This window comes from Lacerta agilis, chromosome 17, assembly GCF_009819535.1.
Source record: "Lacerta agilis isolate rLacAgi1 chromosome 17, rLacAgi1.pri, whole genome shotgun sequence".
Lineage (NCBI taxonomy): Eukaryota > Metazoa > Chordata > Lepidosauria > Squamata > Lacertidae > Lacerta > Lacerta agilis.
This window is the reverse complement of record NC_046328.1, coordinates 36,691,843-36,718,771: the sequence shown is the minus strand read 5'-3', so window position 1 is coordinate 36,718,771 and position 26,929 is coordinate 36,691,843. Positions and strand designations below refer to the sequence as shown.

At 47.2% G+C, this 26,929-nt stretch overlaps 1 protein-coding gene across 2 annotated transcripts in view; it reads right to left on the bottom strand.

Annotated features, from left to right (window-relative positions):
- CERS2 (ceramide synthase 2) overlaps nucleotides 1-26,574 on the bottom strand; it is a 45,879-nt gene extending 19,305 nt beyond the window's left edge. The window contains exon 1 of one of the 2 annotated variants that reach the window (XM_033174925.1): nucleotides 26,513-26,574. The gene's annotated coding sequence lies outside the window, so the exon portion shown is untranslated. Of the gene's footprint in view, nucleotides 1-25,172; nucleotides 25,217-26,512 lie in introns of those variants that run through there. The other variant, XM_033174926.1, reaches the window with a different exon arrangement.
- Between the last annotated feature and the right edge of the window lie 355 nt (nucleotides 26,575-26,929).

The window sequence follows — 26,929 nt, the reverse complement described above, 5'->3', positions numbered from 1 at the left end:
TCTTTGGGGCATCTGGCCACGGCGAGAACAGGAGCCTCGAGCAAGTGGGCAACTGACCCACTCCAGCTAAAATGGCTCTTTGTAAATATATATTTAAAGCAGGCCATTCCAAGCAGAGGATATAAACCGGAGTCAACTGCCGATCCACCGGGCCTGTGTGTAGGTGCGTGAGGGAGGCAGAGATTGCGAGAGGACAGGTGGGGGTTTGCCCAATCTCTCTTCCCACATGAGAGGCAAAGGTCCCTGTCAGTGGACTCTGCTCCTTATCGGGCTGCGACGCGATGCACACTTAAGCAGAATGGCCATTTATTAACACTGGGCATTTATTAACACATTTACAGGCATTGTGTGTCCTTACGACACCCACACAAGGCGTATTACCAGCCAGGCTGCAGCCACGGTGGGTGGGCCCAGGGCAAAGGTGGAGCTTAGTGTTATGCAGGGTGGATAAAATCAATGATTTTTTTTAAAAAAAAATTAAAAAATCAGATTATTTTTTAAATTTAAATCGGATTTTTTTAAATAAATGCTTTTTGGGGAAATATATTACCATCCAAAGGTTATTCAATCATGAAATAAAGATTAGTTTTTTAATTATGTAGAATAAGGCTGTATATGTTTAATTTTTTGGTAAATAAATTCCATTAATCCATTCACAATGTCATTTATGCTCTTCCAGAGGTTTTGGTATGATTATTGGGCAGTTTCTCTGCCTACAAGATATTATCACAGATGCTTGGTTTACTTTTGCAGTTCTCAAAACTAAATTTGACTCAGCAGAGATCACATCACAGCAAAAATGTTATAACATGAACAGAGTTGAGAAAAAGACATTAATCCTATTGTTCTACAAACCTATGAATACAGAATCAACCCCTTCAGTGTTAAGTTTCAAGAAGTTCAGTGAGCAGAATAGAAACAATATTTTTCTGATTGTTTGGAGTGGAATGGATCTAATAAATCTATTTAAATTGTTATTATTAAGGTAATGATTATTTTTCTCCTTCCTAAGTACAACAGAAAAGTTGTACAAATAATGTATGAATGATTAACCTATTAAACTGGGGATAAAAAAAACTAATATGAAAAGTTGTTATTCTAAAAATCTTCATCTACTTGCATATTAAAGTTATACCAGCAAGAATTAGTCTTTATGTAGAAAACTGTGATTTAAATCAAGCCTTACTGACTAGTGATTTAAATCAAATACACCCTGGTGTTATGTATTGAAGTTCTCACCCTAGGCCACTAGGGGTGTGTATATAGTTCATTCTGCTGCAGTTTTCACTCAGGTCCGCACATGCAAATGAGGGATTGAAAGTGACATTCAACAGAAAGTTGTTACTGTTGCTTGTAGCTGAGTTCTATATAAGCAGGCTGCTGAGCCCTTCAGCTCAGTCCTGTTCCAGCCTGAGAATAAACAGAGCTGCTTGGAGAATCACTGTGTCGTCTGCTATGTCCACTCACTATTTACCGTAATACTTAGGGTCTCCTCTCTTGAGGACTAGCCACTTGCAGGCGCTCTCTTAACACGGGAGCCCTGCCAGGAATGGCCGACCTGTGCGCATGTCTAACAGACGGGCAAGAGCCAAGCCTAGTTGACTGATCTGAAGACAGGGTGCTAGAGAAATCCATGAAGTTGGGCTTTAAGGGTTAAGGATGGTCAACAGAACAAGGGAAGGTTACAGGAAAACAAGCCTTATGAGGAACAGTTGAGCGAGTTGGGTAGCCTGGCCTGGAAAAGAGGAGACTGAGATGAGGCAGAGGTTTTGAATCATGGACTTGGAAGGGACCTGAGAGACATCTAGTCCACACACACCCACCCCGAAATACAGAGATCTCAACTAAAGCAACCATGACAGATCCATCCAACCTCTGTTTAAAAACCTCCAGTCACCTTCAAATATCTCCAGGGCTGTCACACAGAAGATGGAGCGAGCTAGTTTTCTCCTGCTCTGGAGGGTAGGACTCGAACCCATGGCTTCAGGTTACAAAGAAGGAGATTCCGACTAAACATCAGGAGGAACTTTCTGTTGGTAATAACCGGCCAACAGTGGAACAGGCTCCCTTGAAAGCTGGTGGACTCTATTTTAGGTTTTTAAGCAGAGGCTGGGTGGCCATTTTTCGAGGATTCTTTAGCCACGATTCCTGCTTTGCGGGGGTTGGTCTAGATTACCCTTGGGAGTCCCTTATTCTCGCAGGGGTGGATTAAGGCCTTTGGAGCAGCATTCTTCCGACGTTTCAGACCCAACACCCACCTTTAAGCCAAATATGCATGTGGGGGACCAATTTTTCTAAACATTTAAACATATATTTGCATAGTGGTAGCACTCCACTTTGCATTAGGCCTCGGGCCCAGAAAGTGGAACCCCAACACACAAGTTGAAAAGCAGAGGTGTGGAGGCCCTAAACGTTGAAAAGATCACGTCATAGTCGTCGTCCCCCCAATTTTGTAATTCAAATTAAAAACACGGGGAGGTCCTTTTGGCGATGCTGGTCTGGTCTCTGGCTGGCAGCCAACACTTCGCAACTGAGATATAGCAAACGACTCTGTAGAGAGGTAATGCCTCTCGTAAACGCTGCTACCTAGCCTCTGAGCCACACTCCAACCTGTCTGATGTCCGGCCAAATACCTTGTCACAGGAACAGGGATGCAAGCTGCTGCCTTTGCCACGCCCGACCTCTGCTCCATCTAGCTTAGTATTGCTGCACTGACCGGCAGGGGCTCTCTGGGCTTTCTGGCAAGGGACATCCCCTAAACGATGTATTTATTATTGCTACTATTCATTAAATTTGTATACCCCCCTATAGCCACAGATCTCGGGGCAGTTCACAACATAAAATGATACAGCTTCTCTGCTACAAATTAAGTAGCGGAGTAACAGGGTAACTGTGCCCCTGAAGGACCAGGTGCGCAGCCTGGGAGTCATTTTGGACTCACAGCTATCCATGGAGGCGCAGGTCAATTCTGTGTCCAGGGCGGCTGTCTACCATCTCCATCTGTACGCAGGAGGATGACCCTCCCTGCCTGAAGACAGTCTCGCCAGAGTGGCATGCTCTGGTTATCTCCTGCTTGGACTACTGCATGCGCTCTATGTGGGGCTACCTTTGAAGGTGACCCGGAAACTACAACTATCCAGAATCCGGCAGCTAGACAGGTGACTGGGAGCGGCCGCTGAGACCACATAACACTGGTCTGAAAACCACATTGGCTCCCAGTATTTCCGAGCACAATTCAAAGTGTTGGTGCTGACTTTAAAGCCCTAAACGGCATCGGTCCTGTATACCTGAAGGAGCGTCTCCACCCCCATCGTTCTGCCCGGACACTGAGGTCCAGCGCCGAGGGCCTTCTGGCGTTTCCTTCTCTGCGAGAAGCCAAGTTACAGGGAACCAGGCAGAGGGCCTTCTTGGTGGTGGCACCCGCCCTGTGGAACGCCCTCCCATCAGGTGTCAAGGAAATAAACAATTATCTGACTTTTAGAAGACATCTGAAGGCAGCCCTGTTTAGGGAAGTTTTTAATGTTGATGCTTATCGTATTTTTAATATTCTGTTGGGAGCTGCCCAGAGTGGCTGCGAGGCCGCAATCTAAGTAATTAAATTGTTGTTCCAGTTACAGGTAGGTAGCCGTGTTGGTCTGCCATAGTCAAAACAAAATAAAAAATAAAATAAATCCTTCCAGTAGCACCTTAGAGACCAACTAAGTTTGTTCTTGGTATGAGCTTTGTGTGCATGCACACTTCTTCAGATACATGAAAGCTCATACCAAGAACAAACTTAGTTGGTCTCTAAGGTGCTACTGGAAGGATTTTTTTATTTTTTATTTTGTTTTAAATTGTTGTTGTTGTTGTTTGTTGTTGGTAAAGAGGCTGAGACTGACTCTAAGGTCACCCAGCGAATTCATGGCAATGTGGGGATTCGAACCCGGACCTCCGAGGGTTTTTCTGACGCTCTAACTTTGGCACCACGCTGGCTTCCTAGAGTACTTCTGCTCAGGAACAGCTCTAGAAATTAAGGAGGCAAATAAAAATGGGGAAAGCAAAATGTCGCTTAGAGGCGGAGCTGGATATTATTATTATTATTATTATTATTATTATTATTATTTTATTTGTAAAGTGGTATAGAAATTATTATAATCGCCCCACCACGGGGTAGGGGGACGGGACCCAGCACTTAAGACATTCCATTGATGGAAACATAACCCAGGATTAAGGTGCCATTTGCTGACTGGATTATATATCCGAGTTTCAACCATGGTTGGCAACACATCAGAAGCCTGTTGCAAGTCCCTTCCCTTGCAGAGGAGGAGATGAAGGTGGCCAGACAAGATAAGAGAATGAGAACATAGAACAGAGAGAACCTGCGAAAATGAGAACATAGAGAACTTGCGAAAATATTACAATGGACACACCATCTCTCCACAGGCAGATCGATGGCACTGCCAACCAATGTAGGACCATTCTGGAGCAGTTCAGGCAGAATTTGACCACCTTCGACCGTCCAGTAAAACCCAGACTTTTCGCCAACTGGGTCAAGACGCAATTTTGGCCCAGTCGCTGAACTTCGCCGAGTTTGGCAAGGGCAAAACCGAGAGTGATAGCAGGGGATTCTTGGGGGGTTGTGGGTTCAAGAGCCCCACGTTGGGCAAAAGATCCCTGCGCTGCAGGGGGTTGGACTAGATGACCCTGGGTGTCCCTTTCAACGTCGTTGAGAGGGCAGGGGAAAGAGAGACAGCTGGGAGTCAGGGGAACATCGGCAAACATGACTTTGCTCCTAAACAATAAAGCATTGAATATGAAGCCCTGGGCATGTTAAGATTTGCCGCCACAAGCAGGGAAAGACTCGAGAGGTTTGTGGCGATGCCAATTTGGGGAAAGGCAAAGTTCTGCTGGCCCCAATTGCTCCCATCTAAGAAAGGGGCAGCGTTTGGGACCTTTGGGTTTGGAGGGCAGACAGGAAGAGGCAATCTGACAGAAAATGGGCAGAGAGGAGATTTTCCTCCCTCTCACAGCACTGGGACTCGTGGACGTCCAAGGAAGCAGAACCTTGGAAGAGCGTCACAGTCGTCGTCCCCCGTCCAATTTTGTAATTCAAATTAAAAACACCGGGGAGGTCCTTTTGGCGATGCTAATGCAGCTGTTTGACTCACCGCAGGAGTCGCAGTCTCAAGACAGACCACCAGCAGTCTGGCAAAAATATCAGAAAATCTCTGTAGCTGGGCCAGCTCAATGGCCCATCTTGCCCAGCACCCGCAGCCAAACGCTCCCAAGAACATAGGAATCAAGGTAGACTGCCTCTGCGCCTGGAAGTTCCATAAGAATATAGACGAGGGCAGGGCTTGGAGAGAGGGGCGCCGGCTCAACTGCGCGTTTGTGGTTTTATTGCTCAAAACAGCAGCTACAACCAGACTAAGAGACTGGGAAGCAATGCTTAATTGCAGGCGGCCGAGTCTTGTTTTCACAAACGTGCAACCGAGCACCATTTAGAAGGAATTAAGATTGCTTTGGCATTAAGGGAGGATCAAGGAGAGGCTCAAACGATTTCCTGCCCAGGGCTATGATGACACTTTGCACATCTTTGCGTTGCCGGGTGAGAAATTCTGCCACCGGATCTCTTTCCAAGAGCCAGGGAGGAATCTCAGAAGGCTCTTTGGGTGGGGAGTTCACAGCTGGTCTGGTCTCTGGCTGGCAGCCAACGCTTCGCAACCGAGATATAGCAAACGACTCTGTAGAGAGGTAATGCCTCTCGTAAACGCTGCTTCCTAGCCTCTGAGCCACATCTCCAACCTGTCTGATGTCCGCCAAATACCTTGTCACAGGAACAGGGATGCAAGCTGCTGCCTTATGCCACGCCCGGCCTCTGCTCCATCTTGCTTAGTATTGCCTGCACTGACCGGCAGGGGCTCTCTGGGCTTTCTGGCAAGGGACACCCCCTAAACGATGTATTTATTATTGCTACTATTCATTAAATTTGTATACCCCCCTATAGCCACAGATCTCGGGGCACTTCACAACATAAAATGATATAGCTTCTCTGCTACAAATTAAGTAGCGGAGTAACAGGGCTAACTGTGCCCTGAAGGACCAGGTGTGCAGCCTGGGAGTCATTTTGGACTCACAGCTGTCCATGGAGGCGCAGGTCAGTTCTGTGTCCAGGGCGGCTGTCTACCAGCTCTATCTGGTGCAGGATGAGACCCTCCTGCCCGCAGACTGTCTTGCCAGAGTGGCACATGCTCTGGTTATCTCTCGCTTGGACTACTGCAATGCGCTCTACGTGGGGCTGCCTTTGAAGGTGACCTGGAAACTACAACTGATCCAGAATGCGGCAGCTAGGGAGCTGGGTATGTTTACCCAGTCTCCTTCTTTGGAGGTCTTTAAGCAGAGGCTTGACAGCCATCTGTCAGGCATGCTTTGATGGTGTTTCCTGCTTGGCAGGGGGTTGGACTGGATGACCCTCCTCTACATGACATCCTTTGATATATTTGAACGGCTATCATATCCCCCTTAACCTCTCTTCTCCAGGCTAAACATACCCAGCTCCCTAAGCCGTTCCTCATAAGGCATCGTTTCCAGGCCTTGACCATTTTGGTTGCCCTCCTCTGGACACCTTCCAGCTTGTCAGTATCCTTCTTGAACTGTGGTGCCCAGAACTGGACACAGTATTCCAGGTGAGGTCTGATCATCTTGTTTTTTTTATAAGAATTTATTAAATTTTGATAATACAACAAAAACAAAACACTACAAAACACTACAAAAATTACAAAAAACAAAAATACAAATACAAAAAGAAACAAAACTAAAAATCTCAACAAAAACACAAACACTTATTTACATATCCTTATAATATTTTCTAACATTATTGGGGGACCTCCTCACATCCTCTCTTTCTGCGTTCATTGCAAATCCTCTTTAGTAATTTCATAACGTTGCATAATCATCGTTCTCTTCTAATCTTATTCCTTATCAAAAAGAAATACTATTACCTAATTCTTATCTCCTATCTTTAACTAATTTCATAACTGTAACTTATATGTCCTCTGATTTCATTCTCAGATAATCTTTTCACGCCGTTTCAAATAGTCTTTAAATTTCTTCCAATCCTCCTGCACCGCTTCTTCTCTCTGGTCTCGGAGTTTCCCGGTCAGTTCTGCGAGTTCCATATATTCAATCATCTTCATCTGCCAATCTTCCACTGTCGGTAATTCTTCAGTTTTCCAGTTTTTAGCTAATAGAATCCTAGCAGCTGTTGTGGCATACATAAAAAATGTTCTGTCCTTGTTGGGGATTTCATAGTTGATTGACCCTTGATCATCTTGGTTGCCCTGCACATGTTCCAGCTTGTCAATATCCTTCTTAAACTGCGGTGCCCAGAATTGGACACAGGATTCCAGGTGTGCAGAATAGAACCGGACTATAACTTCCCTTGATCTGGCTCTGGACTTCTGTTGATGCAGCTAGAATAGCATTAGCCTTTTGCGCTGCTGCATCACACGGTTGACTCACGTTGAGCGTGTGGGTCCACCAAGACCCCGAGATCCTTTTCACAGGTACTGCAAGTAAGCCTGGTTTCCCCCCATCTTATACTGGCGCGCTGTTTCTTCCTGCCAAGTGCAGAACCTGACATCTGCCCCTGTTGAAATCATTTTGCTAGCTTCTGCCCAGTTCTCCAATATGTTAAGGTCATGATTCTGAAAACTTTCTTTTGACTTACGGGCTAACAGCAGGTGCCAAGGATTGAAACTTGAGATCTTCTGCATGCAAAGCAAACATCCTACCCACTGAGCTACAAGCCCATTAGTCCGGGCAAACTACAGAAAAAAAACGCTGGAACCTGGGCAAAATTGCAACATAAACGTTATTAATGGCATTTTTATGAGAATTGGGTGTAGAATAACATATTTACATGTATTTCAATTAGTTTTCTAAACTTAATTGTGTGTATCCTAAGTTTTTTAATTGTTGTTACCAAACGTCAGGGAAAATAATACAAAGTTGTCATTGATCTAGTTATTAGGCTACATAATTTCTGTATTTAAATGTTTGCTAAAAACAACAAAGTGAAAGCAATGGTACATTGAAACAAGGTCACAATAAGGCGCTTGAACCAGAACTTTTATTATGTATTACAAATAACGAAGCAGACACCAGTCATCCATATCATCTTCTATATCAGAACAATGTTCAATCAACAACACATTTTCACAACCAATGGTCTGGCACTGACCACAAGCTGTTGAACATGGAAAACTATTTTTTTTGCATGCAACGGAATGTACAACAACCAGTGGTGCAGTTACAGTGGATAACTTTCAAAAGACTTTCAGGTGCAGGGGCCATGTCTGACATCACAGGGTGAAGCTGGTTGTCCTCCTTTATCATCCAACCCCAGTCATTAGGTCATAAACCCTCTTTGTGGCATGACCATTCCATTATCTGGTAATATGGTCGAAAACTATGGAATTCTGTTGCAGATGTAGTTGGTGGTAGACGTTCTGGTGCAACGAAAGAGTTTGCTGATGTTACTTTGTCCACTAGTATGCGATGTCATAATGTTCCAAGGGTATCATCAACTTTTCCACCATTTTGTATATTGCCTGGACTACTTCTGAAATAGAACTCATTTATGCCACTGCAAAAACCCTGAACATTTCCAGGGCACGACCGATCAGAGCTTTCCCCCCGCACAGCCGCACTGCTACGAATTGCTGCAGCGCGAGAGGCAGTTGCGCCACCTTCCTTCAGACGTTGCCCAACCCAAAGGCCGGAAGCAAAGAGGAAGCAGCGAAGACGTGGCGACACTCGAGTCGCACCCCCGGGAAAGCCACCAGAGAAATTCCCAGCCTTCTCCTAACTGGTGCCCGCCGGACAGTTCAAACTACAACTCCCATCAGCAAGCCTCACCGCTTCGGACTACAACTCCCGCCAACGGCCACGCACCCAGAAGGCCCAAGCTGGCTTAGTCAAGTCGCCGATCGAAAAAGCTTTTTCAACCCGGCAAAATTACGCCCCTCGGGAAATGCGGGTGTGATTGTTAACTAACGTGTTTGGCACCGAATTTGTTAATCGGCTGAAAAAAGGCCTTTGGCTTGAGAAAAAAAGATCTCTCACATTTAAATGGATACGCAGGTGGCAATGCCTTTCTGTGTGTGTGTGTGTGTTGTATTCCACCATCTGTAACTGGCGCGATAATGGCGCATCAACAGTGGATTTATAGCAGAAGGTCCAGACATCCTTCCGCTTTATCGGCTGTGATGATTCCCCAATCAAAAGTTAAACTGCGGAAACTAAAAGGATTGGACAGAGGCGGATAAATTGATGGCTCCCAGCGCCATGGCTGTGCTCTTGCCTTCACGTTGGAAGGCAGTAATGCCTCTGAACTTGCTGGTGGAGACTATGTTCCTATGGAACCTCCAGGCCCAGAGGCAGCTATACCTTGATTCCCAGGTCCTTGGGGGCATCTCACCTGCTTCAGGTACCGGGCTGCTCTCATCATTTTTAAAACGGCCCGTCCCTGCGGCCTAATCCAGCGGCCGCGCTCTTCTGATGTTAGCTTAAATTGTTACCGCGTTATCATGCCTGTCTGGATGGGGTGTGTTATAAAAGTGTGACAAGGGTGAATTTATTTATTTTTAAAAAAATCAAACCCACAACATTTGGGGTATGCAAACTTACAGGATTTCAGCGGTGAGCTATGCACGGACAAAGGAGCGTGTCTCAAGCGTATCCACCCCGATGCTACAAATAATACGCTGCTTTTCGTTTTATGTTTTAAGAAAATCTCTGGCTTCTGACAAGAGTCTAGCTTAGCACGTTTTAATATTTTTTGGGGGGGGGAGAAGACCCACCGACACTAAAATGCATTTTTTCAAATGCAGGAAGCCATGGCAAGAGAGAGAGAGTCTCAGGCCAAGAGTGGCGGAATAATAATAATTATTTTCATTCCAGCAAAACAAAATCCTAACGGCAGACAAAGCCGGGCTAACATACAATTTAACACAGTGTCCCTGTTTAAACAATGCCACTGTTTACTAAGAAGGACCACTTGTTTCCTAGAACTAAGCTCTTCACAAATTATCTGTCCCCATTTGCCCTCTGGAGAGAGGGGTATCTTTGACTGTAATCTGTTATTTCATTTATAATGTTTAAACAGACCTGAGTCCCCAGGGCTTCTGAGAGCCAAATCGCCAAGCCAAGGGCGATAAAACTTTTTTTATTTTTTGCCCACGCTGCCGAATTTGATACCCGCATCCAGCCTGTCTAGATAGGAAAAGGTTCCTGCACGCAGTGGAACATTCCACAAAATGACCCAGGCATGAAAGGAAAGCAGGGAGAGGAGGGGAGAGGGAAGAAAAAAGAGAATCCGTTTTATCAGACATTCCCCTACTTCAGAAACTAGGGCAGGATTGTCTATTGTTAGGGAAAGGAAGATTAAAGGCACAGATAGTTTTGCTGACCGACTTAGTACAAAAAAGCAGGCTGTTTCTCCCCAACCGATTTGGCGCTAAGTTGCCAGAAAAACAAAAGCAGGTCATTTTTGCGATGGGCACCTTAATGCAAGCGGAGCCAGCCTTTTTAAAAAGGTGCATTATTTGGATTTCTGAGCCAATTCCCTTCCCACTCGCTCAGAATAGTTCTGTCCCCCAATGCAAGACAAGGAAATGAAGAGAGCACAAATCAGGATGGATAAAAAATCAATGATTTTATTAAAAAATATATTTAAAAATCAGACTTTTTAAAAATTTAAATTGGATTTTTAAAATAAAATGCTTCTGGAGGATAGTTTTCTATTTAAATTACATGATAGTCCAAAGGCTATTCATCAGGAAATAAGGATTTGTTTTAAGTTTTTCATGTGTGCTAAAACTCAAGTCTGTTTTTTTTAATTGTTTAACCACATCAGTTAATAAGCATGGATACATATGCTATAATTTTATTGTTTTAGTTAAATAAATTGTTTAAATTGTTATTAAGGAAATGATTACTTTTCTCCTTCCAATAAATTAAACCTCACAATAATTTCACAATTATCTATGTATTTCTGATACTATAACCAAATCAGTGGGTTTTTTTTTTATTTAACTGTAGAAACTACTCTGAAAATGTATTATTCCAAAAATGAAACCTCCGTCTGGTTGTAAATATTAAGATTATACCAGCAAGGATGATCATTTCTGTAAGAAAATGATTTAAATCAAGTGTTACTGACTACGGTGTTTTAAATTGTGGTTTAAATCGATTTATATCAAATCCACCCTGGCACAAACTCTTTGCATTTCCACGGAATCTGTGCATTTCAGAACCCATGAGAAGCACACGGAGCTGGAAGAGGAAGTGGCCAAGAGGGCTGCTCTTACCACTTCCTTTTTTCAGCTCTATGGTCTTGTTGCGGGGCAAAAGCACACCCTTTAGTGACCAGAAGGCACAAGGGGAGACCTCGAGGGCAGCATGGAACTTCATGCAGTGCCGGATTTACGTATAAGCTAAACAAGCTATAGCTTAGGGCCCCACTCTCTTGGGGCCCCCCCAAAAAAATTAAAGAAAAAAACAACTTGATGTACATTTCCAAAATATAAGATAAAAAACAAATAAAATAAAACCTACGTACAGCAACAGTGTTTTGTGTTGTGTAGGCTCCTATGATGTCAGTCATGGGACCCGCCTGCTCGCCTGCTCCCTAAAATATCACTGCTTTGCACCTTTCTATATATAGGGTGCCTACATTATGCATGTGCAAATGGCTTGAGATACCCATTAGGTCCATAAATGAGTCTTTCTGTAAAATAAATTTGAATTACCATATTTTTCCGTGTAAAAGACGCCCCCATGTATTGGACTGGGTAGCGCTGTGGGTTAAACCACAGAGCCTAGGGCTTGCTCATCAGAAGGTCGGCGGTTTGAATCCCGTGACGGGGTGAGCTCCCATTGTTCGGTCCCTGCTCCTGCCAAACTAGCAGTTCGAAAGCACAAAGTGCAAGTAGATAAATAGGTACCGCTCCAGTGGGAAGGTAAACGGCGTTTCCATGCGCTGCTCTGGTTTGCCAGAAGCGGCTTTGTCATGCTGGCCACATGACCCGGAAGCTGTACGCCGGCTCCCTCGGCCAGTAAAGCGAGATGAGCGCCACAACCCCAGAGTCATCCACAACTGGACCTAATGGTCAGGGATCCCTTTACCTTTTACTCCAAATTAAGAAAGCACCCCTCAGCACTACCCGTGTATAAAACGCGCCCCAATTTTAAAACTAATTTTTTGGTAAAAAAAACAACAACCCTACTCTTATACACTGAAAAATACGGTAAACCAAATCTTACTGACTAGTGATTTAAATTGTGATTTAAATCAAATCCATCCTGTCCACACATTTTATTTATTTCTGCACTTATTTGATTTCCAGCCCCTTTTGTCTTCCTCCAAGGAGCTCAGGGTGGCAGGTATAGTTTTCCCGCCCCCCCATTTTCATCTGCACAACAACCCTGTGAGGTAGGTAAGGCTGAGAGCGAGGAGCAGTCACTCAGGGAGCTTCCTGGTCGAGTTCAGGTTTTGAACCCTGATCTCCCAGGTCCCGATCTGACGCTCTAACCACTGCGCCACACTGCCGTGGCAAGGCACGGCATTGACATCACGGCATTGACGCAAAACCTCTGCGTCAGAAGCACTGAACCTCTCCGGCCTGGCAGCTCGAGGCAACTGTCCCGCCAGGCCCCTCGCCATCCTAGTTTTGCACCCGAGGCGGTTTCTGCTATGCCAGCATCCGTCCTCACATTCACCCCAGAGATTCATCCAAGCACATACAGGCACTGACCTAGCGTACCCAAGGTAATATTGACATAGATTTTGGCACCTGCCAAAAGCACACGTTTACCCAGATGCTTAGAAAGCCCATGCAAGTTTTGACTTGTTTTTAATCTATTTTAACTTCTCAAAGGTCTTGATTTATTGCTGTTAAATTTTATTATTTATGGTTCTACTGCATTGGGTTTTCTTTTACAATCAAGCCGTTTCCTTCTTCATTTTGGCACCTGCCTGTCCTGGGCAGGGCCGGATTTAGATTTGATGGGTCCCTAAGCTACTAAAGGTAACGGGGCCCTTTATATGTCCAACTGTCTTTTGTCAACAACAAATTGTCACTTTTTTGTGTTGAATATATGCTAATTGAGTATATGATAATTTATGGACCTCATAGGTATCTAAAGCCATTTGCACATGTTGCCCTGCAACCAGTCCATGCAGAATGCAGGCACCCTATATATAGAAAGGAGCAAACCAGGGATATTTTAGGGAGCAGGCTAGCAAGCAGGGCCCATGACAGACATCATAGGAGCCTAGACAACACAAAACACTGTTGCTGTACGTAGGTTTTATTTCATTTGTTTTTTATCTTATACATTATTTTGGAACGTGGGGGAAGGCGGGACGTGGGGGGAGGCTGCGGAGGTGTTGGTGGATCGTGCTAGCAGCTCCGTTCACGGAGCTGCTGGCACGATCCACCAACATCCCCTTCGCTTCCCGCCGCCTCCCCCCATCCCCCGTCGCGTTTGGCGGGAGGTTGGGGGAAGCAGCGGAGATGTTACTGGATCATGCTAGCAGCTCCGCTCGCCGAAAGAAGCTTCTTTCGGTGAACGGAGGTGCTGGCATGATCCAGCAACATCGCTGCTGCCTCCCCCCACCTTCCGCCGAACGCGACGGGGGATGGGGGGAGGCAGTGGGAGTGAAGCCTTCGCTCCATAAGACGCACAGCGATTTCCCCTTCCATTTTAGGAGGGAAAAAGTGCGTCTTATGGAGCGTAAAATACGGTACATACCGTATTTTCTGGCATATAAGACGACTGGGCGTATAATACAACCCCCAACTTTTCCAGTTAAAATATAGAGTTTGAGATATACTCGACCGCAGATTCTCCACCCGGCATATAAGACGACCCCCGACTTTTGAGAAGATTTTCCTGGATTAAAAAGTAGTCTTATACGCCAGAATATACGGTAAATCCAGCAGACAAAGGAGGCAAGCACCTTTACAGTGTTCGAAATCCACCAGGCCCCAGGCAAATTTTGCATCCTGCTTTCGGCCCCTTGCGATCAAGCGAAAATCTCCGCCACCTGGGAGATCGTTGGATCTGAACTCCCTTTACACACTAATACCCCGCCCTGTAGAATTCCGTCCATTTACCGGCACAATCGGAATGAATTTCGGGAACCAAAATGCTTTTTCTGCACAGCCTTGAGCAGCAGCAACGAACAACCTCCCAGTCAACTGTTGTCGCACGTTTTCATTCACCCCATTGGCCTGCTCACAGTTGCGAAGAATATTCTTGTGTCATGAGTGGTCTGCGTCACCATTAAGAAAGACAGGTCGGAATAGGCCAATATATATACAGGTGAAACTCGAAAAATTAGAATATCGTGGAAAGGTTCATTTCTTTCAGTAATTCAACTTAAAAGGTGAAACTAATATATGAGATAGACTCATGACATGCAAAGCGAGAGATGTCAAGCCTTTATTTGTTATAATTGTGGTGATTATGGCGTACAGCTGATGAGAACCCCAAATTAACTTTGGGGTTCTCATCAGCTGTACGCCATAATCATCACAATTATAACAAACAAAGGCTTGACATATCTCGCTTTGCATGTCATGAGTCTATCTCATATATTAAACTCCAGTAGCTAATGAAAACAATTGCTTACATGAATGGACTTTTCCTCGATATTCTAATTTTTTGAGTTTCACCTGTATATATATATGGACTTTCTTGGGATCAAGTGACTTTTCTTCTTAAAGTTCGTAATCAAGCTCAAGGTCAGGGGTCAGCAAACTTTTTCAGCAGGGGGCCGGTCCACTGTCCCTCAGACCTTGTGGGGGGCCGGACTATATTTTGGGGGAAAAAATGAACGAATTCCTATGCCCCACAAATAACCCAGAGATGCATTTTAAATAAAAGGACACATTCTACTCATGTAAAAACACCTGGCAGGCCCCACAAATAACCCAGAGATGCATTTTAAATAAAAGGACACATTCTACTCATGTAAAAACACGCTGATTCCCGTGCCGTCCGTGGGCCACATTTAGAAGGCGATTGGGCCGCATCCGGCCCCCGGGCCTTAGTTTGGGGACCCCTGCTCAAGGTTGTAATCTGAACTAGCCCGATGTTTAACTGAGAACCAATCGCAGTCAGTCCATCATTTGAAAACTGACTTTAGAGCCGTCTTGCCCAAAAATGGCAACTAGACATTCTGTTTGGCGACTATAACCCTGTTTTAAGGAGCCATTTGACGCCTGGGCTTATAATCTGTTTCTAGCAGTTTCGACTTTGGGGACGAAGGCAAACCATTGGAGAGTGACAGCTGTGGCTGCAGAGAGCAATATGAAAAATCTTAATAAATATCCATTTGTCCCGCCCACTTTTGCCATTGGCCACGCCCACCATCAGCATGCCATTGGGGGGTGTCGCGCCAAGGTGGCCCAGAAGGGACTTGGCAGTTCTGCATCTTTCAGAGGTACACCCCGCTGATTCACGTGGGCAGGATGAGGCCACGAGGTGGAGAAAGTGGCTGAAAGTTCCCATGTCTCGTGCCAGTTGGCTGGGCACAGGGACTTTGCTGTACGCCCCCCCACCGATGGAGCAATCCCCAAAAGGGTTTCAATTGCCAGGACAATTATTGGCCGAGCTGCTTGGGGAAAAGGTTTCAAGGAGTTTGCATGGGGTGGGGAGAGGAACACAGGGCAGCTGACTTTTGTTTCATCATTTAAGCCTTCGGTTCAGAGGGCCGGAGTCCGCCAGCGCTGCCCGGTGGTCATTTCGCAATTTAGGAAGGGGGGGGAATTATGCTCTTGCCACTGCTCTTTCCAAAAGATGGCTGCTTCAATGGATCGGGCATGTATTTTCCTGTGTGTAACATGCCCAACGTGTATATGACGCCTCCTATTTCGGGGGAATCAAAATTAAGAGAATGAGGGGAGATTGTCCAGAGTTGCCGAGAACCACTCACCCACCTGAACGACGCTTCCTATCACACGCAGTGAAAAAGCCGCCCAACAGCAAATCCAAACAAGTCATTGCCGCAGCCACCAATCACCCGCACCACCACCGCTGACAATCTCCAGCTCGCAGCAACAACCAGTCACCTGTCCGCGTCCCCCACAGCACTACCCGTGTATAAAAGGTAAAGGGACCCCTGACCGTAAGGTCCAGTTGCGGACAACTCTGGCGTTGCGGCGCTCATCTCGCTTTACTGGCCGAGGGAGCCGGAGTACAGCTTCCGGGTCAGGTGGCCAGCATGGCAAAGCCGCTTCTGCCGAACCAGAGCAGCGCACGGAAACGCCGTTTACCTTCCCGCCGGAGTGGTACCTATTTATCTACTTGCACTTTTGACGTGCTTTCGAACTGCTAGGTTGGCAGGAGCAGGGACCGAGCAACGGGAGCTCACCCTGTGGCGGGGATTCGAAACGCTGACCTTCTGATCGGCAATCCCTAAGCTCTGTGGTTTAGACCACAGCGCCACCCGCGTCCCCGGATAATGTGGCATTTAGCCAGGTGAAGTGGGGAAAGGCCCACCCATTGGTCTCCATGGCAACAAAGTTTGCTCTTTCAAGATGCAAATTTCAAGGACTTAAGGGAGTGCTTCCTCCTATAGATTCTAGGCTCCTATCCGCAAGACCGCAGGTTTTGAAGGGAACCACAGGTGTCATCCAGACTGACCCCACCACCCAGAGCCATAACAATACATGTACCTCAAGTTTCAAAGAGGTGTGTCTTCAGCGTGGGAGAACAACCGTACGATGCAACTGACCGTAGGTATGGTTAAAAGGAATTCAAAATTTCAATTGTTGTAAATGATACAAGAAATACACAGCGGAACCTCGGCGACCGAGCGACGGGAGCTCACCCCGTCGTGGGGATTCGAACCGCCGACCTTCTGATCGGCAAGCCTTAGGCTCTGTGGTTTAACCCACAGCGCCACCTGCGTCCTCCACAAGTGTATAAGACGACCCCAGTTTTTAAGCATTGTTTTCATGTAAATAATCCTCATCTTATACTGTACATGGAAAAGTACAGTACAGTGGTACCTCAGGTTACGTATCCCTCTGGATAAGTAAACTTCGGGTTGCGAACACGGCAAACCCAGAAGTCTGTACTTCCGGGTTTCGCCACGCACGTGCGCAGAAGGGCACCTCTGGTTGCGGACCTTTCGGGATACGGCCAGGCCTCCGGAACGGATCCCATCCGTAACCGGAGGTACCACTGTAATTTCTTTTCTGAGCAGCAAGCCCTGCTTTTAAAACAGCAAGCCCCGCTTCCGAGACCCGGGAGCAAAACAGGAGCACTTCTATCATGGGTCGGCCGGGTCGCCGCAGCGGCCGACTCAGGTGTTTTGAAAGGGGACACTCAAAAGCAGGTCACGAAGGTGCGTTTCCCACAGCGACAGGCCTTCTAAGGGCAGCTGCTCCTGGGCATGGAGGCTCCACTTTCCAGACAGGAGAGGAGCCCTTCTGACGGGCCACCGAGTTCAGCAGCCTATCCCAATATGGGTTCCAAAGAGGACGACAAACCTATCAAAATCTGGAGGCTGCCAGTCAGAGTTGGTAGCACGGGGATGGGTGGAGCCTTCACAGAACTGGAGAGACAGGAGGATGGGGAGCTGCCTCCCACCGAGTCAGACCATTGCTCCATCTATTTCAGTTTTGTCAACACTGGCTGGCAGCGGCTCTGCAGGGTTTCGGATAGGGGGAAACACTGGCTTACCTGCAGATGCCAGGGTTTTTAAACGAGACCTCTGGCATGCAGATGCTTTGAGCTACAGCCCTGCCCCTTAAAAGAAAAAGCAGGGTTCTGAAGCAAGGGCTGAATTAAAATGCAAACAGAGGAGAATGGCTTTGAGCGAGTCAGACCCAGAGACCATCTAGCTCAGCACTGACCGGCAGCAGCTTTGCAGGAATGCAGACAAGGGGTCTCTCCCAGCCTCACATAGGGAAGATGCCAGGGGTTGAAGCTGGGACCATCTGCAGGCAAAGCAGGTGCTCTAACCTTGCCCTCTTACAAACAGAGCAAGATTCCAGTCCTCATGAGTCTGAAAACATGGCTCTCTCCCTGCCCTGCCTGGAGATTTCAGGGACTGGACCTGGGACTGTCTGTGTGCAAGGAGAACGTCCTGTGGTGAAGCTGCAGGTGTTCCTCCAGCTAATAGTAATTATTATTATTATTATTATTATTATTAATATTATTATTAATACCCCGCCCACCTGGCTGGGTTTCCCCAGCCACTCTGGGCGGCTTCCAACAGAATATTAAAATACAATAATCTATTAAACATTAAAAGCCTCCCTAAACAGAGCTGCCTTCAGATGTCTTCTAAAAGTCTGGCAGTTGTTTTTCTCTTTGATATCTGGTGGGAGGGAGTTCCACAGGGCAGGTGCCACTACCAAGAAGGACCTCTGCCTGGTTCCCTGTAACCTCACTTCTTGCAATGAAGGAACTGCCAAAAGGCCCTCGGAGCTGGACCTCGGTGTCCGGGCAGAATGACGGGGGTGGAGACGCTCCTTCAGGTATACTGGGCCGAGGCCCTTTAGGGCTTTCAAGGTCAGCACCAACACTTTGAATTGTGCTCGGAAACATAGTACTAGTAGTAATAATTATTATAATAGATATTATTATTATTATTGGCAGAGTGCGGCAAGAACACATCCATCAGGCCCAGAGGCTGCCAACTGGCAAAGGCCAGCACAAAATGTAAAGCTTTCTGCCCTCAAAGGATGCTAGACTTAATTACCTGCACACAGCAATAAGAGACACAGGCCAACTTCCATAAGACTCACCCGGTGCCAACAGAAAGCTAATTTGTTTTTCAATAGGCAATATTTGAAGCTGGCAAAGAGAAAGGGCCGTGAGAATGCAAGGGCATAGGAAGAGGCTGCTGGATCAGGCCGACGGGGGCCCATCTAGCCCAGGATCCTGTTCCCACAGGGGCCAAGCACATGCTCCAACTGGAACCCCAAAGGCAGGACACAAAACGCAGAAGCTGCGCTCTCCCCCAATGAGATCTGTTAGTCTCCAATGGTGAATTTTGCAAAGAGCCACCGACTGGCTTTAGCGCCTGGTGCAGTCAAGGTGGGCGGGGGGGGGGGAAGGAGAGGCAAAGATAAGGAGCCCCATTCAGCAGAGCCCCCCCACCCCCCAAAAAATCAACACAGCGCTAGCTGACCACATTTTGAAGTAATGCACACCCGTCTCTTAAAACAGATTGGGTAAACAGATGGCTGGGCTCAACAGGGCCCTCATCCTGAAGCAAAGGGCACTCATCCTGCTCCGAGGAGGCCCTCCAAAGCACCTGAGCAGATTCCGCAAGCGCCTGTCCACAGGCAGTGCTGCAGAGTGGTTAGAGCACTGGACCAGGATTTGGGAGGAACCAGGGTTCAAGCCCGGCCATTAAGCTCACTGTGTGAGCCCTTGGGCCATAGCTGTCAACTTGCCCTTTTTTGCGGGAAATTCCCTTATTCCAGCGCCGTTTCCCAATGCAAAAAAAAAGGAAGGTTGACAGTTCTGCCTTGCGACTCTCCCTCTCAGCCTCACCTCCCTCGCAGGGTCGCTGTGGGGATTAAATGAGGCGGCGGAGAACCATGTTCTTTGGAGGAAAAAGTCGGCTATCGAGGAAACCGATCAGTGAAATCCCAATAACAGGCATTTGCAGTTGCCTTACCTGGAGGGGAGGGGAGAAAGGATCCTGCTAATGGCCTTTTTCAGACACGGGAGGTTTGGGAGTGCGGAAAAATCCATACACCAGAAGCTTTGAAACTTGCCCTTGGGGTATTTTCCTCTCTCCCCCAACCAAGATCAGATGCAAGCAGGTAGCTGAAGCAAAATCCATTAAAAGCATTAAAGCCTTATTACGATCAAAGGTTTGTCCAGGCGCAGGCAAGAACAACCCACCCACCCAAGCACAGCGTATGCTGAAGAAAACCGTCCTGTTATTTATTCCCCACGTCCAAACGGATCTGCCAACGACTCCTTAAATAAAACACCTCCTTCTCTAAAGGCACCTTTTTTTTGTTTTTGTTTTTTGCAGGGAACTCTCCAAAAACCCACCCACACCTAAGACATGAGAAGAGGCTGCCGGATCAGGCCCATGGCCCCTCTAGGCCAGCCTATGGTTCTTACAGCGGCCAAATATCCCTGGGAACCATGACGCCGAGATAGACTGCCCCTGGGTGTGGAGGTTCCATGAGAACGTCAGAAGAGGCCTTGCTGGGTCAGGCCAAAACCCACCATCCTGTTCTCACAGTGGCCAGGCAGCTGCCCATTCAGGGAAGGCCACAAGTAGGACCTGAGCACAAGATCTCCGGAGACTTCCAGCCACCAGCATTCAGAAGTATTGCTGGCTCCGACCATGGAGACACCGAGCTACCAATGGCCTTCTTTTCCTAGTAGCCATCGATAACCCTCCCCTGCTCCGTGGATTTGTCCAATCCTGCTATACAGCCATCCCAGTTGGTGGCCATCACTGTGGGAGGGAGTTCCGCCGTCTAATTCTGCGCTGCATGAGGAATCCCTTCCTTTTATCTGCCCTACATTCAGCTTCATTTTCCCTGAAGCAAAAAAAGAAAAAGACCCAGATCCTGCAAGCTTTCCTCATAGTTGCCCCATCCTAAGATCACTTCCACACCAGGGGTGCTGGGAATCGCAGCTCTGCAAAGGGGAAAACTACAGTTCCCTGGATTCTTTTGGTTGCTTTAACCATATGAGCCCTTGGCAGGGGCGGCTTACCCATAAGTGCTAGGGGTGCGGGGCACCCGGGCGCCAGGCTCTCAGGGGTGCCAGGCCGAGAGTCCGGGGCCGAGATTCGGAGTCCGGGGATTGAAGAACCAGGCAGGGCGCCACAGGCTTTTCTGCTGCGGGCGCTGAGGCAGCCGGCCGGCTCCGCCCTCTTGCGCGCCAGGGATTGGCGGGCCGTCGCACGCTGCTCGCACGAGGCGTGCAGCTTCATTCCCAAGCCTGTGCGGGGATTGCTCTCCTCCCTCCACCCACAGTGGCATGGGAAAGAGGAAAGAGTTGTGAGTCCCCCCCAAAAAACAACTCAGAGCTGCCCCCTTCTTAAAAAAGCTGAACAACTTTGGCATGCCCCCTGCAAAAAATTGGGGGCGCTGGGCAGTTCTTTGCACCCCGGCGCCACATATGCTAAAGACCACCCTGGGCTTTGGGGAGAGTCATTACTGAGGATCCCTTGTGGCTCAGAGCTTGGACCCAACCAGTTCCGTGTTGTGGAAGACAGCACGTCCAGAATATTTGGGATAGGAAAAGGCAAATGTTTCAACAAACTTAGCGCAGATAATCGACTTCGTGAATTAGCATCGGCATTTTGTTTGAAAGATCAGTTACATATCAATTAGAAGATGCTGGTCAGAAGGCGATGGTTATACTTTTTGGTGGAAAAGTTGATGGTACCCTTGGAACATTATGACATCACATACTAGTGGACAAAGTAACATCAGCAAACTCTTTCGTTGCACCAGAACGTCTACCACCAACTACATCTGCAACAAAATTCCATAGTTTTTTATCATATTACCAGATAATGGAATGGTCATGCCACAAAGAGGGTTTACGACCTAATGACTGGGGTTGGATGATAAAGGAGGACAACCAGCTTCACCCTGTGATGTCAGGCATGGCCCCTGCACCTGAAAGTCTTTTGAAAGTTATCCACTGTAACTGCACCACTGGTTGTTGTACATTCCGTTGCACGTGCAAAAAAAGTAGTTTTCCATGTTCAACAGCTTGTGGTCAGTGCCAGACCATTGGTTGTGAAAATGTGTTGTTGATTGAACATTGTTCTGATATAGAAGATGATATGGATGACTGATGTCTGCTTTCGTTATTTGTAATACATAATAAAAGTTCTGGTTCAAGCGCCTTATTGTGACCTTGTTTCAATGAACCATTGCTTTCACTTTGTTGTTTTTAGCAAACATTTAAATACAGAAATTATGTAGCCTAATAACTAGATCAATGACAACTTTGTATTATTTTACCTGACGTTTGGTAACAACAATTAAAAAACATAGGATACACACAATTAAGTTTAGAAAACTAATCGAAATACAGTACAATTGATACAGCAGGTCGGCCATTTTGAAATCACGATTTCACAGTGTTCCTGCCATTTAATTTTGTCTAATTTTTATATGTTATTCTACACCCAATTCTCATAACAATGCCATTAATAGCGTTTATGTTGCAATTTTGCCCAGGTCATTTTGTATATTGACCGGACTACACCTGTTGGTAGCTAGGGGAACTGCAGCATGATGACAGCCTTACATTTTTTTGTATATAGGCAGAAAATAATTTTGTATATCCTTCTTCTGAATACGGATGGTCCATACTTGGTTGTCTTTGCCGACAGCCTCTCAAAGACCATGCACCACACAGAGAGACATATACAGTCTGGCCAAGCAATGGCTGGTTTTCGGAGAGCTGACAGGCTGAATGTTTCCAACTGCCTGTCACAGAGAATTGATCGTCTCCTAGCTGCCAATAATTCTGCCAGCCTACAGTCTGGACAAAACACAGACACCTAAGGATACGGCCAGGTATTCACTTAAAATGTGCAGGCTATGCCTGGCTGTTTGACTCATGCAAAAAAAAAAAGGTTTTCGGATTTATTGGGAGTGCAGAAGACAATTAAGAGTAGAAAGATAACCTCGCAATTTCCACTAAATAAGGATTAATTGTGTAATGTGGATTTGTAATTGTTTATTTTGCGGGGTTGTTCTCTAAGATAAGGACAGATGCATATTAAAAAATTGGTATGGTAGTAAGGATTATTCATTCTGGGTGGTATCTAACTAAATTACCTAACAGTAATTAGGCACATTTATTCGTTTCTGAGTAGGACTAACGCTGGATCTAACCCAATGATAATGAGGATTAATCAGACTGATGTGGATATGGAATGTGGATAAAAATGGTATATTGAAGACTTAATTCCTTAAGATGAGGGTTTCTTGTGTAAAGGATGATTGATGGTTAATCATATAATAAGGATTTGCCAATATGATAACTAGGGTAACCACACCAAATCAGTTTGGAAACATTTAAGAATACAATGTTCCACCGTGGGAAAGCCAAAGGAAATTTACAGTGTAAAATCCAATATACAAAGAGGAGTTCATGCTAACATTAAAAAAAAAACACACAAGTTGTCCCTGCAATTGGAAAACCGGGTGACTAGCCCTTGCCGGTTGCTTCAGAAACCTTCTATTCCCATGCTAAATTCTGCCAGGATCTGGGGTGGCAAAGCCCAGTTTTACCAAGGTAAATTCGGGATCCAAACTTTGATATCAGCAACAGGTCACAAGAGAAACTTTTGTTTTGTTTTGTCTAAACCCCAAAATCACTTACCCTAGAAGGCAATGGATAAATCTTTCAAGGAAACCAGGTGTGGGGGAACTTGGGCCCTTCTGAAGCTCCCAAACTACAACTCCCATCAGACTCAGCAAGCACGGCCAGGCACGAGGATGGGAACTGTAGTTCGGCGACACCTTGGGAGGGCCAAAGGATCGCTGCACCGAATGCACAAAACAAAACAAAGCACTCCCAAGGGCAGGCATCCCCAAACTCGGCCTTCCAGATGTTTTGGGACTACAACTCCCATCGTCTCTAGCTGGTCAGGGATGATGGGAGTTGTAGTCCCAAAACATCTGGAGGGCCGAGTTTGGGGATGTCTGCCCAAGGGTGACTCCTACACAGAGTAGACCCGACAAAGTTAATGTATGTGGTTAATTTCAATCTACTCTGAATGGGAATCTGCTGAATGCAGCCCCACACCATTAAAAATAAAATAAAATGAGGTTATGGCCTCAGCCTGTGCCTAAAAGCTAGCAACTTTGGGGAGTTTTTTAATCCCGCAGCAGAAACTGTTTTTTTGTTTTTTTTAATGTTAGTCCCTCTGATTTAATCCTACGCGGCAACTGGGCAAAGGCCGTCGTCGCAAGCCAATATTTCTGTTTTTTAACCCCCACCGCAGCAGCAACAGCCTTTCGGAAAGTTAGAAAAGCAAACAAGAGGCTGGGTTCAGATGCGCAACATTCAAAAAAGCATGCACACAGCTCTCCTTTCTGAAAAACCCCGAAGGGCAGGCCTTAAAAAAAGCAACAACACAACCCTCGGTTTAGTTTGGACAGACCTGCGGTTCCGCTTTCGCAAACAGAAAGGAAGGAAGGAGGGCAGGAAACAGGCCTGCCGTGCCCACACTCGAGGGGGGACATTTTTTTCCACCCAGATCCAAGGATCATGAACTGGTTCCGGGATGCCAGGGTGCCCTCGATTTGCAAGTGGGGGGGGGGGTTGTATACACACACACATATCAGGGTGGCAAAGATTTGGTGTAGCCTCAAAAAGGGAGGCTGGCACTTCCTGGATCGAAGGGGAAGGGCAGAAGAGAGAAGGGTGTGAGACTGGGGGGGGGGGAAATAAACTGATATCCTACAGTGATGAAACACACTTTGGCGAGGCACACCAGGAACCTCTCCCAAACTCTGCACGGTTATGTGTAAACATGGCTTTAAGGCACAGGATTCTTGGATAAAGCTGTCAGAGAAAAAGGGCATTATGGCTGGAAAAATTGGGCCTCATAAATCATAGAAAAGAGAGGAGTGGGAACCTAGCAAAGATACAAAGGGTGGAAATTTAAGGGTGGGGGCACCGAACTCTCCCTATCCTGCCCCCCCTGTCCGCCCCCCCCCACTTTTGCTGAACATTTACTTGATGGGAGTTCTCGCCCGAGCCCCAAAAAGCCTGTTTTCCCCCATCACAGCCCAGAGAGGGGAGGAAAAACCATCCCCAAGTGGGAATAAGTGGGGTCAGACAAACCTTTCCACCCCCCCCCCTGGAAATAAACACATTTCTCTCCCTGCGCCTCCGAAACACACTTCCCTCAAAAATAAAAAGGTCCGGCTCTGCAAAGTACCTTTCAAACTTTTTCATACAATGCAGAAAGGCTTGGGGGGGGGGAATAAGGTGGGGGTTCCTATAGATGGGGGAGAGGAGAGGAAAGACCTGGGAATCCCTATATAATAGGATCCTGGAGGAAACAGGATTTTTTAAATAAATAAAAAAAGGAGAAGAACAATTCTTATTTTCAGAGAGAGAGAGAGAGAGAGAGAGAGAGAAAAGAGAATTACCTCCGGGGTTATTCCTCCCGCAGTGAATCCGACCCGTGTGCAATGTGGGGTGGCGGGTGGAAAGTGTGGGTCGATCCTGCCTGCCCCCACGAAAAAAACCCCTGGATAGAAATTAGTCATTGGGAAGCGGGGGAGGGGCGCTCCGTGCAAAGGACCCGCCCCGTTTCCAAATAGTTTAGCAATTCAAAGCCCCGTGCGCGGAGCTCCGAGACCCCGATCCCGCGCGCCTTTACTCGCGCGTAAGCACCGTTAGGCCCCGCGGGGCTTCCTTCCGAGCAGACTCGCCCTACCGCCGGATCCTGGAGCTCCCGGGCTTCCTGGCGCAGGGCCGCTGAGCCCCGGAACCCGCTTACTCCCGAGTAAAGCGCGCTCCTGGAGTCCCGCGTCAAACCGGCCGGGCCCGCAGGCTCCGTCGGGAGTTGAGTCCCCTTTTCCGGTTATACTAGAGTAAAGGCCGCACCAGATCCGGTGCAAAAACACTCTTTTAAGCCCGAATTCCCGGGAAAGGGAGCAGATGCGCTATGCCGTAGTAGGGCGGTGCGGACGCCCCGCGATTAATGCGTGAGCCCTTAATGGCGATGGGTCTACTCCGAGTATACTCTGGATAGCAGCAAGCAGAGCTTTTGCAGCGGCCCTGACCATGCCTACTCGGACTTCCAATAAACCCCGTTGACTTCCATTGAGGCTTACTCCCGAGTAAGTGGCCTGAGGATCGCAGCCTCGGCCACCATCCGAAACCAGATCCCACCCCACCCCCCCAAAAAAACACACACCATGAAATCAATGGAGCCGAGTCTCCTTGGAGAGTGAGTAACACATACTGGAAAGTGCCCACGAGTATTTTTCCTTTAAACCGGGAGTGGCGGCTGGTGGGGGGGGGGAGATATCCATCCGGTTAATAATAATAATAATAGTTTGTTTACATGACTGAACAGAGAAAGCAGAAGAGTTGGGGCCAGGAAGGGGAAATAAATGAGGGTCCCCGCCCGCCCCCAAAAGTCACCCTACCAAACAAAAAAAAAACCGCAAAGAGTTAGGAATAAACTCGCCTTTGGCGCAGCGCAGCCGAAATGGAAACGCGGCGCAAAGAGGAGCCACAAAGTTACTCACGACCCAAACCTCCTTCCGCTCACAGTTTCCTGAACCCGGAGCAAGGGAGGGGGGGGCAGGTTTGGAAAGAGAGAGGTGTGTGTGTGTTTTTTTTTGGGGGGGGGGGTTGAAGAGAAGCTCATGGAAGGAAAGCAAAGGGGGGGGAGTGAGGGAGGGAGAGGGAAACCCAACTTGTTGCAAAGCATCGGGGCGCCGAGACGAGACAAGGGATCCGGCGGCACACTACTCACGTTTTGCACGAGGAAGTCTTAGCAGATCTCTGCGGGATCTCCCCTTCTCTTTTGTGTGTGTGTGTGTGGTTTAAAATAAAAAAAATTGGGGGTGGGAGGTGAGGGGGGGGGAAAGCTCTCTTTCGCTCCTGCTCCTCCCCTTGGATCCAAAGCGGGCGGGGGGGGGGCTGCTGCTGATGGAAACGGGCAGAAAATAAAGAAATAAAAAGTAAAAGCAGTCTTTTTTTTGGTGCGGGGGGTGGTGGTGGAGAAATGACGTCGCCCCCGGGACAGATCAGGTTAGCGGCCCCGCGCGCTGCTGGGCTGATCCATTGGCAACATTAATTCGATATCGCGCACCCCCCCTTTTTTTTTTTGGGTAGCCAAGCCTTAGCAATCGAGGGCAGAGCCTGGCACGGCGCGTCCCCACGCGGCCCC